Below are 12,020 nucleotides of genomic sequence, written 5' to 3' on the forward strand. Positions count from 1 at the left end.
TTTGCCTAAAAATAATTCATGAATTTCTTTCTGTTTTGAATATTTTTGAAGCCTAAAAGCAAAAATTCTCCATTAAAAGCGATAACTGGAAGGTTCCTGCGGAATAATAATATTACTGTATATTGTCATACAACAAGACGAAACCACACAGTTCGAAACTCATAAATTCTTGACAAAGCGCACATTTCCATTTATAACCAAGTGTTGCAAAGGAAATAAAGCTTCCTTCTCTGACTTCCTTTGCAGGTGCTAGAATAGCGGCTGTAGCAGACTTAATATTGAATCATAATTAATCGCTCCTGTGCTAGTGTAAATCTTTTAACAAGCCTCATAACTATTAACAGCTCCAGTGATTGGCTCACAAAATAAATAAAGGAAACCTCCGTTTTGAGCCCTTTCCCTCTAATAATAGATCCAGGCTAAATTCCCCATTGAATATGTGCTTGTTAAAAGAGGAAACTATAACTCTAAAATGACACGCTGCTCACAAATCCCCTTATGGCAGCTCTCTCACGTGTATATAAAGTCACAACTCTTATCCCTGCTTTTCTTAATAATCTACTACGAACAAACACAAAGGCGGTCTTTGTCCAGGAGCTGTTAGTCTCATAGCCAGAGTTTGTGGCTTAGTGTATGTATATAGTGGAGTTTAAGCCGCTGTAGTAGGAGTACAAGTTGTCAGACGACTTAACCCAGACCACGTGGAGCGCTGGCATCTGTGTGTCGCGCCCTGAGACCAGCTCAGCGTGGATACTTTTACTTCTGGTGCCTGTGGCATGCTGGCCTGGCCTCCCACAGGACTCCCACTGTAAAATAGATATCTAAAAGTCCAACTGAAATCACTTTTGCTGAGGGTTCAATATATGTTTCTTTGTTTTTATTTGTGTACTTCTTTTGTTACATTGTAATTACCAAAAAGAAGACGTTTAATTATCATTTATTTTTCTGCAGGGACATCACCCCCTATTCTTGTGTTCTTTAGGTGGCTGATGATATTGGTACTCTAATTTGACTGGTGCAATCTGGGTGAATGAAAAGGTCGCCCACTGTCCAATGGAAATCAGTAAACAATTAAAGGGACAGTTTACTCCATCAAAAATACATATTTTCTCTCTTACCTGTAGTGTTCACCTTGTTGTGAGCAGTTTCATGTAGGAAGTATTTTCTTTCTACCAGACTACCCCGGCCAAACGGATCACCGTGCAGACGGAAGTATGGAAGAGAGGCTCACGCTTGTGACAGCATGAGATCTCTCATCCATGAATAGATGCACACTTCCTCTGATGCTATACTATAGAATACTGGCTTTAAAGGGAAAGTACAGGGATAGATTATTTGAAGTGGGGCTGTATGAGGAACTTACCCAAAATCTGAGTATTACCAACAGCAGATGGCAATGAGCAGTTTGTAAGAGCAGCAGGAGTACTGGTGTAGGAAACTAAGCAGGGTCAGCAGCAAAATGTATCAGAGACACCTAAAAAAAATCAGTATCAGTTTAGGTTTACACCATATTTAGGATATATTTGCCTTACCAAATATCACTCTCTCTAAAGCAGCCAAACTCCACTGGTGAAATCAGTAGTTTTATCTCACAGAACTCGCAGGAGTTGCTGGACGTTCAGTTAGTGTTTTTGTGCAGCTGTGTGACTTTGCTGTTGGTTTAGATTCACCGAAGTCACACAACAACACAAACAAACTAACAGATCAAGGTTGCAGATGGAGGTGGCGATAGACCAGCAACTGCTGCGTTCTGTGAAATTGCTGATTTGGCCAGTGGAGTCTGGTTGAGCGTGAGCAATATCTGGCTCATGTAACGGTGGTTTCCTGTCAGAAAAGACTGTCTGACAGCAAGGTAAAGCAGTCTAAATAATAAATCTAAATATGCTCATATTTTTATGTGTCTAAAATCCATCCTGCTGCTGACCCTGTCCACACTGGTCCTCCTGCTGCTTCTCTAAACTGGAGGTGTGTCAACCGCCATCTAACTGTAGGTAATACACTGACTATGGTCAGTACCTCATACAACCACACTTTAAAAATCTGAACTATCCCTTTAAATAATTGCATAGAGTTTAGAAATGTATTTAAGATTAAATCCTCCTTAAATAAAATTTCCTTTGGTCCCTTTTTCTAAAGTTTTAAGAGATTTAAGAACACATTCTTTTAAAATTCTTCATACATCTGAGCCATTTTCTGCTATGAAACACATGCACACTGCCACAGCACTGACTCTATCTTGAAATAATGCAGAATATGTAAAAACATAAATCAAAAACAAATGAAAACATCCCATCATACTTTATTTCTCCTTACATAGAATGAGGAGCTGTGTGAACTGGCTGCCCTCTGATGCAGGCAGAGTGTTTCAGCCGTGTGTGTTTTACAAAGCAGCAGTAATCCAGGCGCATAACTCACACATGGCCTATATCTGGAAGTTGAAGTGCCATTGCTTGTTGCCGGGGTTTGTGTGAGGCCTCCCTGAAGTATCCGCGCTCGACTGTACGAGCCTGTCTGCCTGTCTGCTTCCCATGATGCACCTCCCCATCTGTAGCCTGGCGAAGGCAGTGAAAGAGGCCATTGTTCCTGTCACTCTGAGGCATGTTGCATGCACTTATGACACAGAGTGGGAGAAATGATTCCCATTCTACCTCTGGAATGTCTTTGAATCAATCAACTCTGTCTGAATCTTTAGCACACTTTGATTTACAAAGTCCTTTAGTCACAAATATTTGAAAGAGGCAGAAACAAAGCCTTGTACAGCACAAAAAGTAAGTTAAAGAAGTTTTCAAATCAAAAGCAACACCTTGTTTGATGCTAATTTCCTTCCTCATTGAGGCATTTTTCATTTTTAGCCTGACCTGGAGCGAGGACCACCTCCAGAGCCCGATTCAGACGTCTGATCCTGTGAATCGAGCGGTCTGTTAACACTTTGCGAGAAAACAAGTGGCTTTCAGGACTTCTCTCCCCCTAATTCCTTTCTTTTCTCGCCGAGCTTTGATTGATGTTCAGCAAAGCACAGTTGGAAAAGCTTGCAGCTCCTCTCATGGATTTTTCCTGCATGATGTAATGTTTTGATGATCCTCTATGTAGTATGCCATGTGCAGTGACATCAAAACAAAAGAAATATCCTCCCCCTGAAAAGGTGGACTTCTCTGTCTTCTCAGGCAGATCATTTATGCTTCACATACCATGAGACCCTTTGAATCCCCCCTAAACAGGACGTTCTTTGCTTTGACATGCGTGAGAACGTTCGATCCTTGCTGTTCTCAAGTTCCAGGCCTACTAAAAATCCTAACAGAAGTGAGGCTTCCTGATCCTATTTCTGCATCTGTGATTGGTGCAAAAAATGCCGACTGTTGAGCCGTAGGAGTCTTAGCCGCAGCCACTAGAGGTGTAAACCAAGAGCACTGTGCGGAGGTCATGAAACACTGTCCCATCCGTCAGCACTGAGGCTATTTTTAACCCTGCTGTATCACGTATCACCTCTCGCCGTATTGTTGTCCTTTTGTTCGGGCGGGGAGGGATATTTCGGGACACTCTCGGGTAGCGTGACAAGGCGGGGTGAGGCGGAACCTCTACACCGGCAATTGATCTTCCCTCTCCTTCGTGTGTGTGTGCGAGGTGAGGTGAGGCCCACGCCTGCCGCTGACCTGTTGCACGGGTTGAAAATATGCTCTTCCCATTCATTAGGCTGGGCGGCCCGCACTGCTACCAGGCGCTTTCACTACATCTGTATTTGTGGTCTCCGATAGGATCCAGATGGCAGTCTGGAACACCCGTGCAGACCTCGAACGAGCTTCACATATGGCAGACAGTAAAGGAATATTTAAAGGAGCCTCGCACCCGGGTCAGTCTGTAAACAAGTGATGATCCGTGCATTTTGTAGTCTTAGCACTTCATTTAGAATGGCTTTTTCTGAATGGAGGGGAGGTGAATAGACAGCCGTCATAGACAGGATAATATTACACACTTTCAGACAGTCATTCATGGTGTTGCCTTGGGTTGTATGCACAGAAAAAGTTGAAGAATGAACAAAGACAGCTCAAAGAGCAGTTCAAGTCCTTCTGACTACCTTATCTGAGCACACCTGGACAATCCCTGGTTGTTGAGTTGTCAGTTTTGGAAAATTAAAAAACTCTGCCTAAACTTAATTCTGACATCAGAAAGGTGTTGATTCCAGCAGTCACCCTTTCTGGCTGAGACACGGCCGCTGTGGCTGACCATGGGCATTCTAGAAAATGCATTTGATTCCACGCCATGAGTTCCAAAAGCTGCTCTCTCAGTCTGCTTATAATACGTACAGATTCTATTTTTGACAGATGCTTTGCCAAGCTTGCACAGAGCTGATCGAGCCGGGCAGGAAGTCAGACATAGTAACGGCAGAGAGAATCTGGTCAGTTTTCAAAATAAAACACCCAGTGACTCCTGATAGTAAATCAGACAAAAAAAAACAATTTAACTACGTAGCCTATGGGAGAAGCACAAAAATTAACAAAAAATGACCACGTAAACAAAATCTCAGCATTTGAAAAACACATAGCCATTCTTCTCTGGGTCATAGCTCAGTCAAATTGCAACAGAAAGACATCATAGACGCACTGCCGGAATCAGTGAAACCAGTTCCCTCCAGTGATAAGAGAATCTCAGATGTCTGTCCATGATTGACATCCTTAAATCCACTTAGGAATTCTATGAAAATGCTCTCCTTAGAACATCCGACTTCAACCGCTGTGACTGACGGCTCTGAACTATCAATCCTGTTCAGTCCTGTAAAAGTGGGTGAATCTTCTTCAAAAATATCATTGATACTGCTGTGAATAGATTTTTTTTTTTTCGTTGAAAGACCCCTTCCCCGGTCGGCAGGGTTTTAAGATCCAGTGCATTCTTTTTGGTTTTTAATAGATATATATAAGAGTAAAAAGATCTTTCTGTTTCTTCCTGACCTCTTCAACTCTGTAATATTTCTTATTTTTCTGTCAGTAAAATGTATCATCTTTTGCTTTTGGTTTGTGTCGCTATCCATATCTTCCATGGCAGAGTTTTAGAAGGTGCTTTGGTCAGAAGAGTGTTTGACAACAATCATCACTTTGCATGTATTCAGGTGGATGTACAATATAAGACGTTGCGCCGCCACAACTGTTATCAGTAAGGCTTGGTGCACTAGGTGTAAAATCAAATCACATTTTTATTTAAAACATGTCAGTATTTATTTAGAACATTTTACACACCACACTAACCCCTAACCTTATCCCCTTCCTGCAACCTGCAGCCTGTCAGTCTGTCACTGGGGCAAAGGGTTACAAATTTTGTGCAATTTTTTAACCAGTAGTTGAAAATGCAAATGATAGATTAATCTTCATTCATCATTTTTTTTCCTTTTTTTTCTCACTTTAAGTTTAAGATTCCTAATTCAACAAATGGCTCCGCCAGATAAAACAATGTCAAATTCTGGACTATCAATTAATTATTGATTAATGCATATTTAACTCTGTTAAATTCTTAACAGCTATTAGTGGGTTAATGTATAAAATTATTAACATCCCTGCTAAGAAAATTTGGCACAGTTTGAATCAATGTGAAATGGTACTAGTACCCTAAAAAGTACAGAGTTCTGTGCCCAGCCTGACGTAAGAGACCTACTTTTTCATGCCCAGCTGGTGCACTCACAGAACAGGACACAGAACTTGCTTCATAGTTATCAAATTATGATTTCTGAAAAGTAATCCAGGGGATTGTTTTCTGTGCATCCATGGTTACAGAGCAAACAGGAAGCACTGGTTGCTAACTGATTTATTTTTCATGGTGCAGATTCAACCCCCTGACCCTGACAAAGACTGAGGGCTATGGACATACAGGCAGCTGTGTCAAATTGTGTGAAACTTTTTCTTCTTCTCCCACAAACTGATGGCATTTGCGGTGGTTTCACTTGTTCTTTAAATAACAATGTGACATCTAGTGGTTATGTATAAGCCTATATATAAATAGAAAAAAAAATAGGCTATTGAGATCAAAAGGTTAAAGAGCTGTGATCCAGCATTTTTGCTTTTGGAGGTCTGCTGAGTGATCAGGACAGGACTTAATCTCCTTGAGGGAAGAGCCCACAGGCTCGTCTGCTGCTCTGTTTGTTTGGGTTGGGTTGTGATCCTCCTTTCCAGTCTGCTGCTGCTCTGTTTTGCTCAGATTTTTTTTTGCTGCTATGAATGTGGCGGGGGAATGTGCGTGGGGCGGGGTAACAGAGGAGATGGGGGGGTGAAGTACAGGAATTCCCACTCACTTGGCTCATCTTGCATTTGCTCTGCCCCTTCACTGAATCTCCCCCGCTGCACATGGAAAAGAGGATGTTTTGTTTGTGAAACGCAGCACTCGCAGGGAGACGTGCTTGCCATCCTCGTCTTTCAGGCCATTGGGGACCCGGAGATGGCCGCACGATGTGGCGGCTTCGGTTAGAGGGAGGAGCGCCACTGAGTTCATTCATCCGCCTGTCAAGGGCCCCTTTTTGCTTTTATTTTTAGCCAAAATCCATCAGGTCTGACAAGTGGGGCAATTTGAGCCAAGTCGAAGGCAACGCTCCAGGTCCCTTCCACAAAGTCAATCTTCTCCTCCCCTCTTGGGAAAAAGCTCCGGACAGCCCCGCTCTGGGCCCGGGGTTTTGTTGAGTCATGTGAGATCATGTACACAGAAACACAGGAGAGGTGGGGGCTGAAGGTGGAGGGGGATGAGTGAGGCGGGTGGGGTTGAGGCCAGGGGCAGCAGGGCAGCAGAACGTGCTGCTTGCTAGCCTTGTATAAGGTAATGTCTAGCGAGCTTGCTGGGGTGGGACGTGTGCACAGATTTATTTTAATACACTGCAGGTCGTGCCAATGGGGGGAGGGCTGTCGAGCCTGCCAGCTCGTCCCAGCACCACTGTCACACTCCGGACAGGACAGGACTTTATAGTAGACAAACCCACCACAGGCGACTAAAAACACAGTGAAAAGAGGCAAGTTTCAGTCCACGTTTGACCTTTTAATCTGCATGATCAAACTGGATTGTTTTATTTTATCCTCTGGATGCTGTTTGAACTCGTTTTTCTCATGCTGTCTTCATACGGCGGGACTAGTTCCTCTGACAGACGCATGTTTTGAGTTAATTGCCCTGCAGGGAGGTCTGGGTTTGGCATGTCAGTCTTGTATTTAGTATTGCACTGATACAGTATGAGTAGTTGCCTGAAGGTAGTTAAGCTGCACAGAAGTACAGGTCTGCTGGAGCTTCATACCTGAAAGAATATGTTGATATGCATCACATGTTTCATCTCAGATGTAGAGAGTGAAAGATTTATTACCTGATACTATCAGGACTATAAAAAATCATTTATTTCATAATTAATTAACTTTTTTTGATTAATTGATTGATTAAACATTTTATCTATATGGTGTTGCAACAATTAGTTGATTAGTTTCAACCACTGAATTAATCACCAACTATTTTGATAAACTATTAATAATTTTAATGTAATTTTAAAAGACAAAATGTCCAAATTCTCTGATTTCAGCTTCAGGTGTGAATATTTTCTGGTTTCTTTAACCTTCTAGTACGACAATAAACTGAATATTGTTGGGCTGTTGAAAAAACAAGATATTTCAGGACATCATCCTGGGCTTTTGAAATTAGTGATCAACATTTTTTTTAATTTTTTCTGTCATTCACATCATTCTGACATTTTATTGACCAAACAGCTAATCGATCAATTGAGGAAATGATTGACAGATTAATTGATAATGAAAATAGTTGTTAGTTGCAGCTCTATAAGATATCCCAAAAGTGGAAAAGTTACTAGAATTTAAAACAGAAATGCAACAGTTCTTAATATTTGAGGACCTTGAACCAACACACTATGACTCCTGTTTAAAAATCTTATTGGCAATAAACCTGATACTCATTCTGCAAATGTTCTGCTTTGTTGCTTAATAAATTAGAATTAATAGATTATCAAAGTGCACTGTAAAACGTCCAGGAAAAAGTGTTATTGTAAGTGGATGTTGAGATTTTTAAACAAATGGATCCAGCTCCGTATGCCACAGTTAGGTTGTTGCCTTACCTACAAAATTAGTATAAAGCTGTGAGCATAAAGAGCAGAAACTACTTAGCCTAATTTCTGTGTAAATCAAAGACGCGTCTCTGTTGCCTCAAAGCGTTCTTGTAGTATTCGTATAGTTTTAGGCTGTGTGTTGATGTACAGTGTGTGTAAATGCAGCCTTCACTCGCAACTTATAGTTCAGCATAGAGAAAAATTGTGCGGTCGTATGGTTCAAGATGGTTTCATGGTGCCAGTGTAGTTTTGCTTTTTGTCCTTTCTCTCCCTTTTGGTTTTAGCCACGCTGGCAGCGTGGCTCTGGGGACTGCAGTGTTGGTCAGTCTGTCTACCACTTTTATCCTCACAGAAATGCCTCATAGGCAGTATATCTATTGGGTGAATTGGCGTGAGGTTTGTTTCAGACATTTATGTTTCCCACAGGGTGAATTGTAATAATTTTGGTGAACCACTGACTTTTCATCATCAGGTCAGATTCTTAATTTAAACTTGACTTCATGACTAAAATGCTTGTGAAACTAACCTCCGCAAAAATTGAAGTTTGGGAAAAATTTGGCCATGTACAATCAAGTTACAGCAACTTTGTTAATGCTTCAATTTCTAGGTCCCATAATTTCATGGTAAATAGGTAGTAATTACCAAGTAATGTATTTTAAATTTCTCAGACATTAGCCACAAATTACCCCCAAAGTTCATGGTTAAGTATGTTATGCAATGTTATGTAAGTAGCAAATACCATCTTCATGTAGTTGGTGGTAATTACAAAGCAACATATTTGATGTTTTTTTCTGAATTTATCCCCAAATTTCATGATTAGCATGCATGAAAACAACACTTGTTAATTATCTCATTCTTATGATGAAATTTGGGGGTAATTTGCCTGTAAAATCAGAGAAATCTGAAATATATGGCTTTGTAATTACCACCAACTGTGAAAATGACACAGGTGGTACGAAAACTGAAACTTTAACTAATTCTCCATTGTGAAGGTCTTTAGATTGTACTGACCCAACGCATCATTGCATTTGCATTGCCATTGCAAGCATGTTAGTATACAGACATTAGGAGTTATAATTGGTCAAAGCACAACTATATCTGAGTCCAGCCCCACAGAGGTATCGAGTGGATGTGGATTCTTAGTGTTGTTGTGCAACAAAAGACAGAGAGAGAAAGCATGTCTATCTAGCATCAATAATTGAATCTGAGCTAATTTTGGAGTTGGACCGACATGGGATGCTGCTATCAGTTTCTGTGTTGACTTAATGGCCAGTAGCCAGTGGCAGCGATGCCCAGTGAGTGCTGCTTGAGTGTCCAATCCACTCCAAGAACAGAAAATTAATTTCTATTTTTCATGAACATGTATTCTTTCTTCATTAGCTCTGTAGGATCAGGCAGATTTTACATGCAGATATTTTCCATTGAGGAATTAATCTCCTTAGAGGACACTCAGTGGGTTAATAATTTTTACAGCCTATAAAAAGCGGCGACACTCTCGCAGGACATAAATCAGCACAGTCTGTCTTTGCAGTGTGTTCTAAAGCGTGTTGGAAACAAACAAGGCTGTACAGTGCAGCGGCGGACCCTTCCACCCCACCTTGAGCGATGAAGGTCACACAAGAGGGGAGTTAATGACCAAGCACACAGGGCAACTTTAATGAGGCGGCACAAGTGTTATTTAGATTCCATTAAAGCCTGTCTTCCCACTCCAGTTAGAGCTGTCAAGAGGCTGTATATCCTCCGTCTGTGCATGTGTGACTTTTGTTTCCATGAACTCTGCTGCCATGTACGTTCATGGGGGGATGGGAGGTGATGCTCCATATGAAGCTTCATACAAAGATACTATGTTTAAAGGGGAAAAAAACATCAAAACCATGTCTCAATAGTGTACAATAGAGATCTTGAGTTACACAGTTATCTTTAAAGCTGCGTATATTGAAGAGACCGAGAGGGAAAACAGGCAATGGTACAAATACTTCTATGAGGATTGTTTAAGTAGCAACCATGCTGCTGTAAGTTAGCAAACTAGGTAGCTGATTTGAAGTCACTCAGCAAGCCAACAGTTGGGAGAGCTTGGACAGCGATAGGCTGCTATTTACTATGAATGGGACCTGGCATTGCTTTCCAGTGCTGTCCGCTTAACTACAGAGACTCGAAAGGCCCCAGCACTGCCTGATCATCCTCATCCTCATCATGTTGGTCAATATTGAGATCACAATTATGTAGGATTGCTGGAGAACGACTCTGTCATCCTTTTTGGCCCCTCCAAGCACTGCTGGCGAAACAGCACAGAGAGACGCGCATCAAAAACCAAGCGGTGGCTGGCTTGGCCAGGTTTACACAAATGACGGTTCGCTTGACCGCAGGAGACTGAACCAAACATGCTACAACCAGTCTGAGAGTGAGTTTGGGCTTTTATGGAGGGGCAAAAGTGCAGCACTGTACAGGAAAAGAGTGTACTGAATTTATAACACAAGAAAAAATGAGAGCATCATTGCAAAATGGATTGTAGCATAATAATCATTTAATCTCAGTTATCTTGTTTTCATAACTTTGGAAGCCGAGAGTGTAATTTAAAATGAATATTGATCAATCGTACAGCCCTAAAAGCCCAGCAACACTGCAGGAGAAAGTTGTGCAACTGTGTGAAAGTTGTCAACTTTATGCAGGTTTTTTTTTTTTTTTTTTTTGGGGGGGGGGGTTCTAAGTCATCCAGGTCTTTAGTACCTAAGTAAGGTTGAATTGAGGGCAACTTGACTTCCTCATCCACTTTATCCTCATCCAGGGTTCAAGCTCTGAGAACTGGAGGAGAGGCTGAATGTTTTCAAGGATCTGCAACCAAGTCCAGTTGCCCTCAATCCAACCTTTCTTGGATGTTCTCTCATGCAATCTGTGTAACAACCAAGCGAGAGCCAGTCGTACTCGTTTCGATCCCCTCAGAAATGGAAGCACAGAGTTTTGCTACTCATACTTCTGCTCTGCAAGAGAATTAGGGATCTCCTCCAGCTCTAGGGTAAGACTGATTGGCTGTTTAAACTGTATTAAAAACCATCAGCAAATAAAAACAGAGCAAAAAAAGTCAGCAAATAAAACTATTCTGTACGTGCTGAAAACAAAGCGACAGGAAGGCAACAACTTCCTACAGCAGCTTCGTCAGAAAGCAACTGTCCAGTCATAACAGAGTATGTAAATTACGTGTTTAATTCCACACATGCACAGATTTATGAGCCTGCCAGCTTCTTTGCATCTATATGTGCGAACGCAGTGTTAGTGGTTAACTCTCCAGGTACTGTAGTTCCCTAAATAGCCTGTCAAGTAGTCATTACCTCACCAAGCTCCGAGCACCACCTATTGTGTAACTCGTTGGCGCAGTCTTTGAGACCCTCCCTGCACGGTTAAGGTCCACTCCATTGACTCCATTCCCCCCAGGTTGTAATGTAGGCTATAAATTTGAAGTCTCGAGCCAAGCTAAGATACCCCTGATGACATTGCTATTACATCATCAGAGGCAAAGAAGCCAAAGAAGCCATTACACAACTGTTTTCACAAGCTGAGCCGCACTAAGCATGATGAGTAAACCTGGTGTAAAATCGGCGCAGTGACACTTCCTCTTGATGTCTCATTTTGGAGCCATATTCTTGTGCCTGGACAGGGTTGATTGTCCTCTCAGTGTTTGAAGTTGTTTGTCATCTCGCCTTTGTTGCCTGTGACTGGGGGGGTCTATAAATGGGATGTCACCCCCCTGCTGTCAGCACTGTTCATATAGAGCCTTCCACCAAGGAAGGCATGACGGCCGGTGTGGGTGCCAAAGCTATGCCTGTGGTCAGTATTGCACTCGGAGCTTTACCCATGTTCCCCTCTTTCAGTGTGACATCACACACTTGCTAAGCAGCCACCAGCCTCCAGCTATGGAGCTTTTCTCAAAGACTGGGATTCTTTCCTTCCCTTTGTT

The 12,020-nt window shown here is 41.9% G+C and overlaps 1 protein-coding gene across 2 annotated transcripts in view; it reads left to right on the forward strand.

Annotated features, from left to right (window-relative positions):
• Positions 1–12,020, forward strand: part of bach2b (BACH transcriptional regulator 2b) — a 137,165-nt gene that overhangs the window by 24,907 nt on the left and 100,238 nt on the right. The gene's annotated exons all lie outside the window — the stretch shown is intronic.

Source organism: Lutjanus erythropterus, chromosome 15 (genome assembly GCF_056507025.1).
Source record: "Lutjanus erythropterus isolate fLutEry1 chromosome 15, fLutEry1.hap2, whole genome shotgun sequence".
In the NCBI taxonomy this organism is placed as follows: Eukaryota; Metazoa; Chordata; class Actinopteri; order Lutjaniformes; family Lutjanidae; genus Lutjanus; species Lutjanus erythropterus.